Raw genomic sequence first — 16,990 nt, forward strand, 5'->3', positions numbered from 1 at the left:
ATATATATATATATATATATATATATATTAGAAAAAAAGGATTAATCTCATTGTAGCCCAACAAAATATCAACTTTTATTATTTTAAATGGTTCCTCATGTTAATTTTTTAAATTTTAAGGGCCTTAAGCTTAGTTTTTAGATTTCAAATGTTCCTTTGGAAATAATGAAAGAGTCTTCCAGTGATAATAGAGTTTCTATAGCTTATAGTCCACGATAATACAATGATTACTTATTAATTTTTTAAAGGGAAAACCTCATAAAAACCCCATGTATTATACCCAAATGTTTAAATAAACCCCTATATAATTTATTTGTACGAATTAACCATTATGCTTTCTAACTTTGATTGTTTTCATGCTTTGTGACTGGTTAACCCAAAGCTATCGGTAACCTTAGAGTCACTGTTCATCCACCATCTAGATTAAAAGAAGAAGACTCAAGGAGAAGTAAGGACACTCTTCATCGTCCTCATCCACCTTTTGATAATTGTATGTAGTGACATAGAACTAGAGAAAATAGGGTCTTCAAATGGTTTTGCTCAACTAATTCAGGGTCACCATCACGTTATGGTATGATTTTGTAGGTTTTCAAGATATCAAGCTTCATGGAAGCAACTAACCATGCTTGCCATCCATTTTCCTATAATGATAAAAAAATGAGTTATCTTTAGATTTGTAGTAAAAAAAGAGGTAACTTGCAATGTTAGAGACATTTGAATCTAGCAATTCAAGCAGATCTCCAAGTATTTTTATTCTTGAATTTGCATCCTCACAATTTGACATAAATTTAAAAATGAGAACCAATATTTGTGGTAGGAAGAACTGCACATTGGTTCCTTTGTTTCTTTGCTTCTCAGGCTGATTATGTCTCTGTATAACCTACAAAATCATAAGAGTGTTTCAGTTAACCGCAGCCTTATAAACCTTTGCCATTAAACACCACCATATCCCATCTTAAAAACAACCTACATCACCTTGTTTATCAAACCAGAAGAAGAAAAGAAAATACAACGACCCGTCTTGTGTACTAATTTATACACGACCCGTGTGGCTTGATTTGGAACCAACAAACAGCTGCTGCTCGCTTCCATCCTGGCACCACCTCCGAACTAGAACCTGCTACCTTCGTCGGTTCCAGTCCAGCCGAACTCCCTCTCAGACAGCCTCACTTCTGAGACCTGCAACCAAGAAAAGAAAAGAACAAAAAAATTGTTGTCGTCAGTTCTGTTCCATCCGAACTGGAGACCTGCTGTCCAACCATCCCTCGTTGCAGCCCTTTTCTTCCGAGCCAAAAACCAAAGTCACTATTCATCGTCATCTTTGTTTGGACCTGCAACTAACCAGAAAAGGAAAAAGGAAAAGAAAATTGAATCACCAAGAAGCCGACAACCCTTTTCATTTTTCGTTCCAACCTCCATCTCCATCAAAATCGCTGCTTTTGCCTTCGTTTTTACCTCCATACCGAGACCCACGAACCACAACAGTTCAAGCCTTTACCTTCTAAATCCACACCTCGTGAAAGCCATTAAAACCGAGAACCACTCACCTCTTCGTTTGTTCCAGCTTCTTCGAACACATCTTAGCCAACCTTCACTTTGCCGAGAGTCATCTCAACCAGAGACCCTCCTGCTGCCATGGAAAAACAAAAAGTAAAGAAGAAGAAAGTCTTCCCAGGAATTGCAAACCTTCAACCATCACTTCGAAACCAACAACCGGTCAACCGGATAAAATAGGTATTTTAAACAGTTTTAGAAAGCATAATGGTTAATTCGTACAAAAAAATTATATAATGGTTTTTTTAAGCATCGAGATATAATGCATAGGGTTTGTATGAGGTTTTCCCTTTTTTAAACTAAAAGAAATCAAATAATGAACTAGACCTAAATCTTAGGCCTTCTTCTTCTTTTTCCCCGCCGGCTCACCTGCTTATTATTTTTGTTTTTCATATCTAGGGATGGCAAAAATCCCCATACCCGATGGGGAACCCAAAACCCGCACCCGTTTTGACTGGGGAATCCCCAAGTTGACCGGGGATGGGGATGGGGAATCCCCGAATAAAAAAGCGCCGATGGGGATGGGGATGGGGATACCCTTAATCGCCGACCCTAGACCCGCCCCCGATATATATTAATATATAAAAAAATAATACAAAACATATATTTATAGTACAATTTACATTTATAATACATAAAACTTGATCCAATAACCTAACTCATTAGTAATTACTTGGTTGAAATTATACATTTTCTTTTTCTTTTATCTAATTTAAACTCGTGTATATTTTTTTCTATTTAGTTTATCTACTTTATCTCAAATATCACTTTGATAATTTTTTTTCTACTTGATTTGTTATGTAGTTATTTAAATTTGGTAGAAAATTTGTATATATTTTTATGCAATCTATGGATATTTTTATATTTTGTAAAATCTTTAAACTTATGTTGGTAAAATTGAAATTTATAGTTTTCCTTTAAGTAAAAGTTTTCATATTAAATAAGCGAAAAAAATCTTCGATTCCCCGTTGGGGGTGGGGATGAGGGTTTATTTGTATTCCCCAATGGGGATGGGGATTGGAATGAGAATTCGGGGATGGGGATGGGGATTAGCGTCCTCTGTATTCCTCGCCCCCGTTGTCATCTCTATCCATATCTGCCTCTCCTCCTAGTTTATCGATCACCACCATCCACTTCTACTATAACAACCATTTACTCAAGCGGTTTTTTCTCTGCACACCCTTCCACAGTTCAATATTCAACAGAATAGCGACACCACAAGCATACGTGGTGGTGGAGACTTACGAGGATACTTCAATTTAAGAAAATTTTCCGATTATGAGACAACCGCGGGAAGATTCCAGTGAAGTGTGTAAAGAGTAGGGAAGAAGTAATCATTTTGGGGATTTTGGTGAAGTCTTTATGAGGTATTTTCTTTAGATTTAAGAGAAGGTAGATGAAATCATCAACATCGTCAAAAATATGATATTTCCGACCGAATTTTTATTGCCTTTTTCCATTTAAGAAAAGATACCAGAGCTTTCCGGGTATGCCGGTGCTGGTGACGTACAGAGAATGTTTCGATTTTCAGATCTATGGTTTTGTTTCCGATTTGGATTTTACTTGCAATTTCAGGTTATGTAATGATTTTTTTTTATTTAAATTTTGATTAAGATCCCAGATAATCTAATGAACGATTGGTTGTGGTTCCTGATTCATATGTTGCTATTAAGTTGTGGTTTGGATTTGGTAGTTCAGTGGACTTTGGTAGAATCCGTCCTTCTGCCTATTCATGGTGGTGCATGGTGGTCGACGTTGATGGTTCTAGGTGGTCGTTGATGAATGTTCTTCGGGAACAACTTTAATGTTCTTAATTTTAATATTTACAAAATTATATAATAATAATTGAATTTTTAAGATTTTTAAAACCTAAAGGCCACATACGCAAATATTAATGACTCAAATGTCACGTGGGATGCCACAACTCTTTATGACCGGTAATTACAAGTCAAGGTCTCTTTTTAAAGTGGTAAAAATGAACTTTATACCCCTAAAGTATAAAATAAAATAAAATAAAATAAAAAACATGAAAGATTGTAACACCCATAAAAATTAAGCCAATTTAAAACATTTTAATTCATTCAAAAACCATTAAGTTCATACATCTCGTTTTCAAAATAGTTTAAACATCAGAGTATCCCCCAGAACCATATCACATAAATCATAAAACATGAGGAGCGGTACGATCACGCCTTCGCCTTGCCACGATTTCCTGAAGTACCTGAAACAATACACTGAAACTGTAAGCCCGAAAGCTTAGTGAGTTACCCCAAAAATACCAACCACATATAACCATACTCATATCATATCACAATACAGAACAGCCATGCTCATCGGGTCTATTGTGTGACTGGTCCGCCCGCACCGGGCCTTCAGTCCACCTGGTCCACCCTCTGAGTCTACAGTATGACTGGTCCGCCCACACCAGGCCTTCAGTCGGCCTGGTCCACTCTCCGAGCCTCGGCACGTCTGGTCCGCCCTCTTGGGGCCTTCAGCCTATCCGGACCGCTCGCTGGGCCTTCGGAATACCCGGTCCGCCCTGGGTATGTTGGCCTACAGCACAAAGCAGGACCCGCCTCAACCCAACCCCTGTCAACAACCATGTGCACATAAACAATCAATCACATAACAATTCCTTAACCAGACAAACAGTCTAACAGATCACATAGCATATCAACATCCTAACCAGGATTCCGACCTAACCGGTCACTAGCATAGCATTACCCTATATACCGGGTACCGACCTTAACCAGGATGCAGATCTAGCAAAGCAATAACATAACACCAATACCCGGATTTCCATCCGATAAAGGGTCGGCCTTGGTGCCGTAGACCCTGTCGATATAGTGATAACTCACCTCTAATTGCCGACTGAAGAGATAAGACCAAGCTGCTCCGACCACTGATACGTACTCCACCACAGAACACTAACAAAGAACCAATACCAAAATTACCAAAATACCCTTGGAAGTCAAACTGGTCAACTCTTGGTCAGAGTCAAAGTCCTCAGTCAAAGTCAAACTTCCTGACTGACCCTACTCGCCGAGTCAACCCGTTGACTCGTCGAGTCCTTATACTCTGAAAACTCTTAGAACACGACTCAACTCGCCGAGTCACCCCTCGACTCACTGATCTGCGTCTTAACCAGAAGAGGTTAGGGGTTCTGCGACCTGACTCGCCGAGTCCACACTCTCAGCAAAACACTGCTGAAATCCAAACAGCTAACCATCCTTGGATGTATGTTGTTTCACCAGAGAATTTTCCAATTCTCCCCCACTTAGTGCACCGACTACTAACCACCGATGCCCAAAACCGGCATAGCTCAATCGTCCTTACTCCATATATTCCCTCTTAACCATGAACTGACTCCCTCGGGAGTGAGTAACCTTCATCGAATAACCCTTCCGCCATCGCACACCCGAACTCCAGGGAAGTTGAATCTCAGCTGAAACTTCTCACATCACAGGTGCCATACCCAGCAAAGATATCATATACCCGACCTTCCGATCATCTATCCTCTTGGATGCTAACCAACTACAACTCCTAACTACTAGGACCCTCAATCATACTACGAAACATGCGGAACAATGCAGACAGATTACAATACCACATAATCAACAAGATAACGAGATATCAAAATGGAAACATACCCGCAGCTGCATCTGGCTCTGCCCTGACCTCCTCTGCTGTAAGCTGGAATGCGCGTCCCTGTGCCCTCGGAGGCTCCGCTCCTCCCTGACCTCCACCTGAAACCCTCAAAGTGGCCGGTGCTGGAGCCTGCACCGGTCTTGCAACAAGCTGTGGACAGTTGACCCTCAAGTGTCCAATCTGATGACAGTGATAACAAATCCTCATATCCTGTACCGGGGCTGTCTGACGACAATCCCTCGCATAATGCCCCTCTCTCCCGCACTTGCGGCACGCACCACCGGACCTACAAACTCCGGTATGACCCTTCCCACACTTCTCACAAGTGTGGCTGCTCTGACCCCCAATCCTGGAGTCAACGGTTTTGAACCGTTTCGGCGCCGGTTGCGACTGCACCGGGGCCTGCCTCTGCTCTCGCAACTGCAACTCCATCTCTAACTCCCGCCGCCTGGCTGCCTCCTGCAACTCTAACAAGGTATCACATCTCTACGTGGACACAAACTGCCTGATGTCCCTCTTGAGCATACTCATATTTCGGGACATCTGAGCCTGCTCCGAAGCAAACTCCGGGCAAAACATCGCCCTCTCAGTGAACATCCTGGTGATCTCTGTCACCGACTCTGAATCCTGCTTCAGCTCCAGGAACTCCTGAGCCAACCTCTCTCTCTCTCAGCCCGTGGAACATAATGAGTGCTGAACATCTCCCGGAACTGATCCCAAGTAACCGTAGCCCGCTGCGCATCAGAATAAGATCCTGTAGTCAACCTCCACCAATCCTTCGCCCCGAGCCTCAAAAGGTTCAGAGCACACCTCACCCTCTGATCCGCAGGGCATGAGCACGTGAAGAAACAACCCTCCACGTCTGACAACCATCTCATAGCAACGATCGGATCCTGAACTCCATCGAAAGTAGGGGGCTTCGTATTGTCGAAATCCCGATACTGAAAGCCTCGACCGGTTCCCCCCCCCCTGCCGCTGTAGCTGCCGCGGCAGCCGTCTCCGCAAGAGCTGCATAGCGCTCATCAAAGTACTCCCTCATAGCGAACTTAATAGTCCCGAACAACTCCAGAATCTGACCCCGGACAATCTCGACCACCTCCTCGCGGATGATCTCCCTGACCCGATCCTCTGTCAACATTGGCCCCTCCTGACCGATAATCTCAGGTGCCGCTGGGGCCCCCTGATCACCCTGACCTGATCCCGATCCGGATCCAGTCACAACACGCCTCGTAACCACCATACTGCAATACACCAACAAGATCCTCAGATACCTCGCATAACCTCCGAGAACTAACCTCTAACCAACAACCTAGGGGTTGTGACTTCCTTAACACGCGTATGGGTCCTGTGCTTTCAGTAGTACGGGCCCATACTACCTTCCACACCTACCCATATTTGTCTCAAGTATCACCACAACGCCCTAAGCACAAACATTCATAGCAAGCACTCAATCCTCACCCCTAGAGGAATACTGAATATCTCATATCAAGAAAACCCTAGGCTAGCAGGCATCACAAATCAGGCAATTCTATCATGCAATTCCTGAAGATCCCTAGCCTAGTACTAGCATGTTGTTCTAACATATCACATAATCAAATAACTTGTATGGTATTTTGGGGTCTACTTACTGGCTCTGGCTGATCGTACCCTCTGCATTCTCCCTTACTTATTTTGAAAACCTTTTGAAAACCATTTTGAAAATCCCTCCTTGATTTGAGACTGGATTCACACAAATGTTCCTCCAATTCACTCAAACCAAGGCTCTGATACCAACTTGTAACACCCATAAAAATTAAGCCAATTTAAAACATTTTAATTCATTCAAAAACCATTAAGTTCATACATCTCGTTTTCAAAATAGTTTAAACATCAGAGTATCCCCCAGAACCATATCACATAAATCATAAAACATGAGGAGCGGTACGATCACGCCTTCGCCTTGCCACGATCTCCTGAAGTACCTGAAACAATACACTGAAACTGAGTCACCCCTCGACTCACTGATCTGCGTCTTAACCAGAAGAGGTTAGGGGTTCTGCGACCTGACTCGCCGAGTCCAAGAACAGACTCGCCGAGTCCAAGACAATCTTCAACAGACTCGCCGAGTTGTTCTTCCAACTCGTCGAGTCCAAGGCAATCTTCATACAACTCGTCGAGTACACCCATGTGACTCACCGAGTCTCTCCAGATCTCAATCCATACAGAGGCTTTTCGAGCCATGCAGGGGCTCCAATCCATAAATCCACTCTTCTACAGCCTAACCCTCACATAAAGTTGCAAACTTTACGTGAAACTAAGGAGATATAAGCCCAAAACACTCTAGGGCTAGGGCTAAGGACTAGGGGGCTTCACCAACAACTCTTAAACAGAAGCTTTATGACATTATAGATCATCATAAGCCTAGATCTGAAGTAGCAACCTCAGATCTAAGCCTCTAACTCGAAATAGATCTCAAACAAGCCAAGGAACTCCAAATCAACCACCAAGGATGAACCAAAAAGGAAATAACTTAGGATAATGGCTCCTTACCTCTGAGATGTGCCCAAACTGATGTAGATCCCAGATCTACGCAAGCCCCTTGATGCTAGCCTCCAATTTCTCAAGCTCCTTCCACCAAATTCCTCTTCCAAGCTCCAATCTCCTCAACAATGAAGTCTCACACGAAATTAGGGTTTTCTGGAACTCTCTGGGGGATTAGGAGGCTGGGAGGACGACATAATGTCCTTTAAATAGGGTGCAACCCTCGGGATTAGGGTTTTCTCTCTTCAGCACCAACTCGTCGAGTCCAAGCCGTCGACTCGGCGAGTTGGCCACTTAAACCACGATAGAATCCTGCTCCGACTCGGCGAGTAAGCGGACCTACTCGTCGAGTCCCTTTCCTAAATTTACACTTAGCACCCTCCAACTTCTTGCTTCCGAACTTGGGATGTTACAAAGATCATATAAAACAGAACGTGATAGTTGATTGAACTACAATAACATTAGCCTTTACAAAATGTATGTTTAAAGTTTTTTTTATGTAAAAAAAATATTGTAATTGGTAGAACATAGATCATTTCTTTTATCAAAATTTATATTATATTGATAAAAAAAATATAACGTTATGATTAGGAATTATGAGATATTAGAAATTAAGAAAACTAGTTATGATAACTAAGTGTTAAGTGTTAACATAAACAAAGTATGTAAATTGGTTGGGTAGAAAGTAGTGTTGCAAAGTCGGTCTAGGTGGCTGATTAATCAGAATCGGGTAGGAGTCGAGGTGCCTAATTAGGAATCGGTCAAAAAAATTGGAATCGGTCAAACTCGGTCAAAATCAGTCGAATTCAGTTAAAATCGATAAAAATTCGGAATCGGTCAAAATCAGGAAATAATCAAAAAAACACGGAAATTTTGACTTTTTTTTAGAAAAAATATATAATTGTTATAAATATTCATCTATTTTGTTATAATTTTTAATAAACTTGTATATATATATATATATATATATATATATATATATATATATATATATATATATATATATATATATATATGTTTCTCACATATATTGTGTGCTACAATGCACCAATAGAATTTAATAAAAAAATTTATTATTTAATCAAATAAAGATATATATTAAATGATTTCCATAATTATATGTATATTAAATGATATCCACAATTATAATTCCTTTTTTGTGGAAACTTTTTAATTCGTCTTTAATATCAGCAATAATATTCTTTCAGAATGTATTCACATCTAGTTTTTCATGTATGAGTTCGTATTTTGTTTCATGACTCACTCACTCAAAATACAACAAAGTTGCCTAGAACATTGAGAACGAGAGTGTATTGTTATATGTTGAAGAAATTCAAGTCCTCTTACATCATCCTATTGTTATATGTTGATGATGTGTTGATTGTTGGATCTGACATGCAGGAGATCAATAAGATAAAGAAGGAGTTAGCCAGTGAGTTCAAGATGAAGGACCTAGGGGCTGCTAAACAAATATTGGGCATGAGCATAGCCAGGACAGAGTTACCGGCACACTAAAACTTTCACAAGTACATAAAGAAAGTTTTAGAAAAGTTCAACATGGCAGATATGAAAGCCAAAAGTACATCTTTCAGGAGTCATTTGAGACTCATAAAGATGCAATCCACAAATATAGAAGAAGATAGAGAATACACGGATAAAGTTCCCTACACATCTGCAGTGGGTAGCTTAATGTATGCAATGGTATGCACAAGACCAGACATTACTCATGCAGTGGGAGTTGTGAGCATATTCATGTCAAATCGAGGAAGACAACATTAGGAAGGATTAAAATGGTCGATACGCTACTTAAAAGGAACAACTGAGTGTTTCTAATGTTTCAGAAGAAAAGGAGTAGTCTTAGAAGCGTTTGTTGGTGCAGACTTAGGTGGATGTGCAAATTCAGGCTCTTAACAGGTTATGTGTTCACGATTGGAGGTACAACAATTAGTTGGATGACAAGGTTAAAAAAGAGTGTTGCTCTTTCAACCACATAATCATAATATATGTCACTTGCAGAAGCTACCAAAGAGCTCATATGGTTGAAGATTCTCTTGTCAGAACTTAGAATGCAGCAGGAGGATTATGTATTGCATTGTGACAACCAAAGTGCAGTTCACTTAGCAAAGAATCTAGTGTTTCAAAATAGAACAAAACACATTCAAATGAGGTACCATTTCATTCGAGAGTTAATTAATGAAGGAACTCTAAACTTGAAGAATATCCTTGGAAATAAGAATCCAGTTGATATGTTCACCAAGGTAGTTACGACTAAGATGTTGAAGATTTGCATGGCTTCAACTGGCCTTCCAAAAGTTTGAAGAGAATGGCTTAGCAGGAGAGAGAAAGAGAGGGAGTACTTTGAGGAATGGAAAATTTTGAATGGAAGAGGAAGTTGTTCAAGCCTTCAAGTGGGAGATTGTTGGGGTATGAAGTCTTGTCCAACATGGAGCACTTAGAATCAAATGGGTCACTTGGATGTAGCATTTGAGTTCAATGGAGCACTTAGGTTTCATGGAGCAAGTGCCAAAGGAACGGATCATCTGAGAAGGCATTGAATCATCTGACAAAGAAATGGATCAAGTGCCAAAGGAACGAATCGTCTAAAAAGGGGGTTTGAAGAACTTGGAGTTGAAGTTGCGCCATCTATGAACATGTTGCGCCAAAATGGATGGAAGTTGCGCCATCCAGGAGCATGTTGCGGCATATGGATGGACGTTGCTCCATCCATGAGCATGTTGCTCCAAAGTGAAGGATGTTGCGCTAAAGTGATAGATGTTGGGCCACTAGTGATTATGATGTTTCATCATGTGTTTGGCTGATGCTAATGAGATTAAAGGCTCCAGAAGCGTTTGCATGACACTTTGTGAGTGGTTAGAAATTAGGGCATCCCCTAAATGGGCTAACTATGGATGGGTCTGGCTCATCGGAAATAGGGTTTCCCTAGCTTGACTATAAATAGGCTCATATCCTCATCATTGTAAATTGCTAGATTTATGTGAGAGCTCAAAGTGAGATACAATTTTGAGTGTTTGTAATAGTTCCAGAAAGTTAATAAAATCTTTTCTCTCTCTCTCTCTCTCTCTCTCTCTCTCTCTCTCTCTCTCTCTCGTTCGCCCGTGGACGTAGGTCACCTTGATCAAACCACATTAAATATTGTGCTCATTTGATTTACGTTTTTTAGAAGTTTTTCGCGAGCTAGTTCACCGAAGTTTGCTTCGATATTTGTCTGAAGTACTTAACATGTTTTGTTGTCACCCAACATTACAGTGAGTATAGCTTTTTGAATTTCATCCACGATCCAAAAAGGGAGTAGAACACTTTTTACAGGTTACAAAGTTAATAAATAATTAATTTATAACAAAATCTACAATCAAGGTTTTTAGTTAGTTAAATCACTCAAATTAAATTATTGTGAAACAAATAAGCAAATTAGTTAAATCTACAATCAAGGTTATTGGTATGTACAGCTTTGATGCAATAGAGGCCTAATGCAAAATTGTTTTCATTTTTACGCTTTTGACGATTTTGACCTTAGTGATGGTATGGGACTTTAGCACACTATACAACAACCAGAGATAGAAACTTGAGTAGAATTACATGATGCATCACTTAAAAAATTAGAAAACAATAAACTTAAAACATGACAATCATCACATATTACACTGGACAACAACCACAATGCAATATGTATATGATTATAGCCTGATTTTAGGGTTAATTGTCCATTTTTTGGAGTCATTTGGACGATTTTACACCTTGCTCAAGTGTCATGGAACAAAAAATAAGCAGAAATAGGATAACCAAATCTAGAAACAACACCAATTTTTCCCAAGGGTGTATCTAGGTTTAAGGGAAGGTGGGTCCTAGGACCTACCTTTTTTTAAATTATAATAGAGGTATATATATATATATATATATATATATATATATATATATATATATATATATAGGAACTACCTTAATATTTTTAAAGGAACTGTGTCACACCTCCAAACCAGGACGGCAGAAACGTCTGGGGGAGGATGACGTCATTGTATAGTATCATAACAGTTGAATATAAATGAAACATAGCAACCCAAGCGGCATACATTGAGAATACAAACTTACATAGTTTACATATTGTACTTGTTCATAAGTTACACAAAAGTGACAAAATGTAAATTTCATAGTGTTGCATCGCTCGAGCTCAAAACAGAGTTGGTTACCTGTTACTGGTTCCCTAAGAATACAAGTCATTTTGAAAAGCGTCAACTAAAAAGTTGGTGAGTTCATAAGCATTTTTGTATGAAAGCGATTTGTAACTGCTTTGTTTGAAAGGTTTTGTATGTTTCCAGAAAATCCGATATTTTCTATAAAAGTAGTTGTATGCCTTGTACTAAAGACTAAAAATTTATGTATGCATGTACTTTGTATCTAGTCAATGTAAGTTCCCAGAAAATCCAATATTTTCTGATGTATGAAAAGCTATAGTCTTAAATCCTAAAACCGAAATAGTATCTTGAAAAGTAGTATGTAGTTTTATATTTTATAAAACCAATGAAGTGTAAGCTTCCTGTAAACCAATATAGTATTGTTAATCCCTAAGTGAGTTGTTATAACCATGCTAATGTGACTGTTATGCCTGTACGACGTTCTTCAGGCGTCGAAATCGGTAAGATATTTGTCACCCTAGACTGGCCCATCTAGTTGTAGCGAACAGCTCAGGTGTGGGGTTGTCAATCCCCGTATAGATTTATACACAACTATCTCGCTCTCCCTCCAAAAGACTCTGTTTATAATGCAGAACTTAAAATGTACGCTAGGTAGGTACGGTGAAGTGAATGTCTCACTAGAGCATTAACGGATTTACGCGAACTACGACTCCCTTTTATTGTATAATGAAATGATATCACTATTGAAAATATGTGACATGTGTTTTATGACACGCGTTTTACGAGTTTCATGACAGGCGGTTTAAAACACGCGTTTTATAAGTTTTATGACATACGTTTTATGACATGCAAACTATTCTGTCAACATTTTGTTTTGTAAACTTTTGTGTTAACTATTAATAAAACTTTATATAAATAGCCCATAGTAATTATGTCTAGTAGTAACATGTGTTGCAAAAATATAACATAATATTCTTGAGTTTTAAACTATCAAAAGTAGTGACGACATAATTACGACTATTTTTACTAGAAAAGTTTTTTTTTAGCAAAAATATTCAAAAATTTGTAGTTTTGCTTAACACTTTTTTATCGGTTTGTAACACAAAATATTTTATTTTGGGTCAGCTCTAGTAAGTCACGATTTTTATAACATATCAAATGATGTCTTTATCATTTTATACAAGAATTTATTCCATATTTATCAAATGATCTTAATGCATGCAAATGTCCAATGGACAAACTCATTTTAACTTATAACAAGCTTATAGTGCACGATTTTTGTGTGTGTATCTATGAGATTTTCGATATCATAGGCACAAATTATTCCATAAACAAGTTGGTGCATGCAAATATCCATTGGTTAAACGAAACTTGACTTGTATTCCCCCCCCCCCCCCCGAAAAGCATGAAAAAACGAAAAACTTAGGGGTATGAAGCTCACCTTGTTTATTTCGTGAGTTGTAGGAAGGAGATGAAGATGATTTCGAGCTTACGATAAGGTTGGCGATATTGAAGAGCTTCTTGGAAAGGTTGGTACTCTAAAAAGGCTAACACACGAAAATGTGTGTGTAAAAATGGAGTTTCTAGCTTAATGATGTATGAAAACACTAGGGATTTACAAGAATGCTTACCAAATTTCTATGAGTTTCTTGAAGAATAGCACTCCTTGAAGGTGGCACACGAATTTGGAGAGGGGAGATGAGAGAAAACTTGAGAGTGAAATGAATGGAAAAGTTTTTGGTGTGTGTGTGTGTGCATCTTCGGCCGAACCCATAAAGAGGAGAGGGAAAAGATAAGCTTGGTTGCATGGAAGATAATTGAGTTCATAGTATGGATATTTGAAGGGTATTTGTGTGCCATGCTTAGTTGTTTGATGGGTAAGGTAATGTAAAGCTATGAGGTGTCACCCCATTTGTGTAATTTTCTTTTTCTTCTTTTTTTTTTTGTCTCATGCCCAACCAAAACCTCATAAGGTTTTCGGCCTTCATGGGCTTTCCAATAGGGTTCTCGGTCTTTGGTTGGGCCAATCCAAGAGTTTTCGGCCTTTGAGTGGGTATGGGCTTTCGAGCTTAATTTGGCCCAATAAGAAGGTTTTCGGTTTCAATAAGGCCCAAAGGAAAAAGGGGTTTCGACCTAGGGTGTTCTTGGGTCGAGAACTCTAAGCAAGGCCCAAAATTTGTTTTTGTTTAGCTATTGGATCAAACTTGAACTTATAAGAGGATATTACAACTTGATTCTTAGTGTATGCACACATGTATTCATGTAACATTGCCATTTTTGAAATTCAATAATCTAATGCAACAAGGTTACATAGAGGAATTGTTTGTACATGAATAAAACTTGACCCTAAATTTGATAGTTGTGACAAACTGCCTAATAATTTTTTTAAGAAAGGAATATCAATGAACCTATATTGTTTATACCTAATAATCATTTAGAAGAATCCAAATGTGTAAATATAGCCCAATCCATCTAAAATTTAAAAAAAAAATGGAAACGACATTCAACGATTCAATGACTCTCGTTCCTTGCAGCCTCAAGCATTAAACTATTGCGCCTGCCAACTTCCATTCGTCAATCACCGTCTGACCAGGTCATTGCCCAGTCGTCATTTGTTGTCGTTCATCTCCTCCATCGACCATAATCAATCGGTTTAAAATCTTAGATTTCTTCTATACGTAAAAAAAACGAGTGATCAATTTTTGAGTGATAGTTTAGTGTCGTATATTGAAAAAATTGTTTTAAAAAATATCGATAACGACAAAATTATGAATATGTTTGAAAATATAAGACCTCATATGGTTCATTTGTAAGAAATTTATTAGAACTATTGAAGTGATGTTTAAATATTTTAAGGCATACAACCCGACCTGGCCCGTCACCACCACCACCTCCACCATAACTTTTTACTCTTTCATATTTTTTTCAATTTCATTTACGTTAGGAACCATGTAGTTTTTGGTTCTAGATTCACCACTGATTTTTCCAATACACCATTTTTCACATTGACCATTTTGCCCTTGGTGACAGTTATAGCATATTACACCCTTTTCTAAGTATGTTAAAATGGAACAAAATGCAATATAGTTATTAAACACCACTCCATTAACAAAATAGGAGGAATATAAACTTGTTAAAGGGTAGATTGTAATTACATTTCAATAACAAAACACTAGGAATATTAAATTCCAAGTATCAAAAAATCATCACAAAAGGCTGGACTTTCGTATTTTTCCCCTAAGTGTGGTTCCATTTTATTCCAAGGTATCCTAGGGTTGTGTACAAGAAATTCGTCCCCAATTTCTTGATATTTGTTATCCCTTTGTCAAATTCTTCATTTGAAGGGGTCAATTCAGCATCATCAGATGATTCAGACAATTCCATTTCTCTTGTACCACGTCATTCAAAAATAGATCCCATACTGTCTTGTCCATTGAAGAAGTAACATATTCTTCTTCATTAGACTCATCATCTGATCCATTCAAACCCTCCGTATAAACTTCAACTAATGCATTTGAACTTGAATTCATAGATGTTGGTTAAAGCTCCCTTAAAGAATCAATGCAAACAACAACATAAGAAATAGGGGTAAAGGAGGGTCGATGTACTGATTAAGCGGAGAAGAATGATCGATTACCTTCTTTTCGTGTGATTAAGCATCGATTTTTCTGCTACTTCCAAGAACCTTTCCTTTTTTTACCGAATGGTTGATACGGTAAAAGAGGATGAAGGGTATTCCACGTATATTGATAGAACGGGTAACCTAGGGTAACCTGATAAATTAGATAGCTTACATGGTTTCGAAAATAATAATGGTTAAATTTTATATATATATATATATATATATATATATATATTGTTGGGAACTTTAGGGTTTGTGGTGGAGATCTGGATACCGACTTGGATCGTGATATCACTTTCCGAACTGATATTTCTACCCTATGCCTGGGTTACAAGAAATTCGGCTTAGGATAATCCAAGTGGACACTTACGTTTCTAAGCACAGAAAACGTAAGTCAATATGCTAAAGGGTTCTGTGAATGTGTGATAAAAAACGAGAGCTAAAGAACGTCCCCCACTTCTGGAAAGGAAGAGTTGTTTATATATTAAACACGATTAGGGTTTCATTAGGGTTGGGCCGTCATTAGTTGCTTTGGAAGCAAGTAATATTAATCCGGATTAAGGTTACCAAAACTAACGAGTTTCGTTAGTTTTACCATAATCACCCTCAAGAAATTGAGTTTTCCGTTAGCGGGACCCCAGCCAGGGGCTCTGCCCCTTGGACCCCGCTAGGGGCGCTGCCCCTTTGGAAACCCCGGACCCGGGGGCACTGCCCCCGGACCCCCGACTAGTCGTCGAACCGGCTTCTGACTCGATCTTATACATGCGTGCACTCCGCACAACCCCGTACATATATTAGAGTACAAATCATGAAACCCCTTAGCTCACATGTTAGTTCCAGTTACTTAAAATGACATGGTGACACTAAAATCACCAATATATATATATATATATATATATATATATATATATATATATATAAGGGTTTTTTTAAGCACTGACGTATAATACGTAGGGTTTTTCTATGGTTTTTCCAAATAAAAATTAAATAACATCTAAAATAAACTTAAATATGAAAAATTAAAGGCCTAATTTTTCATGAACTCAATCTTTAATTTTGTTGAACGCCTCGAGATCTCTTGTCAAAATGTTTGGATTCGACTCCATGTTCAACATTTGCATATCGGTCATTATTTGTTGTTCCATAACCAATTTTTATTGTTCCATAGCCAACTTTTGTTGTTTCAAATTGATTTTTTCTTTGTGTTGGAATTTCTTATTCAACGATTCCAAATGTAGATCGAGAGTTTTGATGCAAACTTTTCCATGACAAATTCAACGATGTTTTTTTCCCGATGATGGTCCTTCTTGTCACGCCTTATCCCTTCCAGTCAGTCGTTTCAATGATACCTCCGGTAGAGAATCCTCGTAATTTTCGTTCAGGTCGACTCTTACACCGACGTCCGATTCTGATGTTCTCCATTGTTGATCCATTAGATTGCAAAGACTATTCTGATTGAAGTACCCACTTTGGCCTGTTACGACATACTTGACAT

At 38.6% G+C, this 16,990-nt stretch overlaps 1 long non-coding RNA gene across 1 annotated transcript; it reads right to left on the reverse strand.

The window, feature by feature from the left end:
* Positions 1–256: 256 nt before the first annotated feature.
* Positions 257–882, reverse strand: LOC145136389 (uncharacterized). Its single transcript, XR_013720432.1, has 2 exons — positions 803–882; positions 257–641 (listed from the first exon to the last, which is right to left on the reverse strand). It is a non-coding gene; the product is annotated as an uncharacterized LOC145136389 (long non-coding RNA).
* Between the last annotated feature and the right edge of the window lie 16,108 nt (positions 883–16,990).

Source organism: Lactuca virosa, chromosome 9 (assembly GCF_052849685.1).
Source record: "Lactuca virosa cultivar CGN04683 chromosome 9, Lactuca_virosa_CGN04683_v6, whole genome shotgun sequence".
Lineage (NCBI taxonomy): Eukaryota > Viridiplantae > Streptophyta > Magnoliopsida > Asterales > Asteraceae > Lactuca > Lactuca virosa.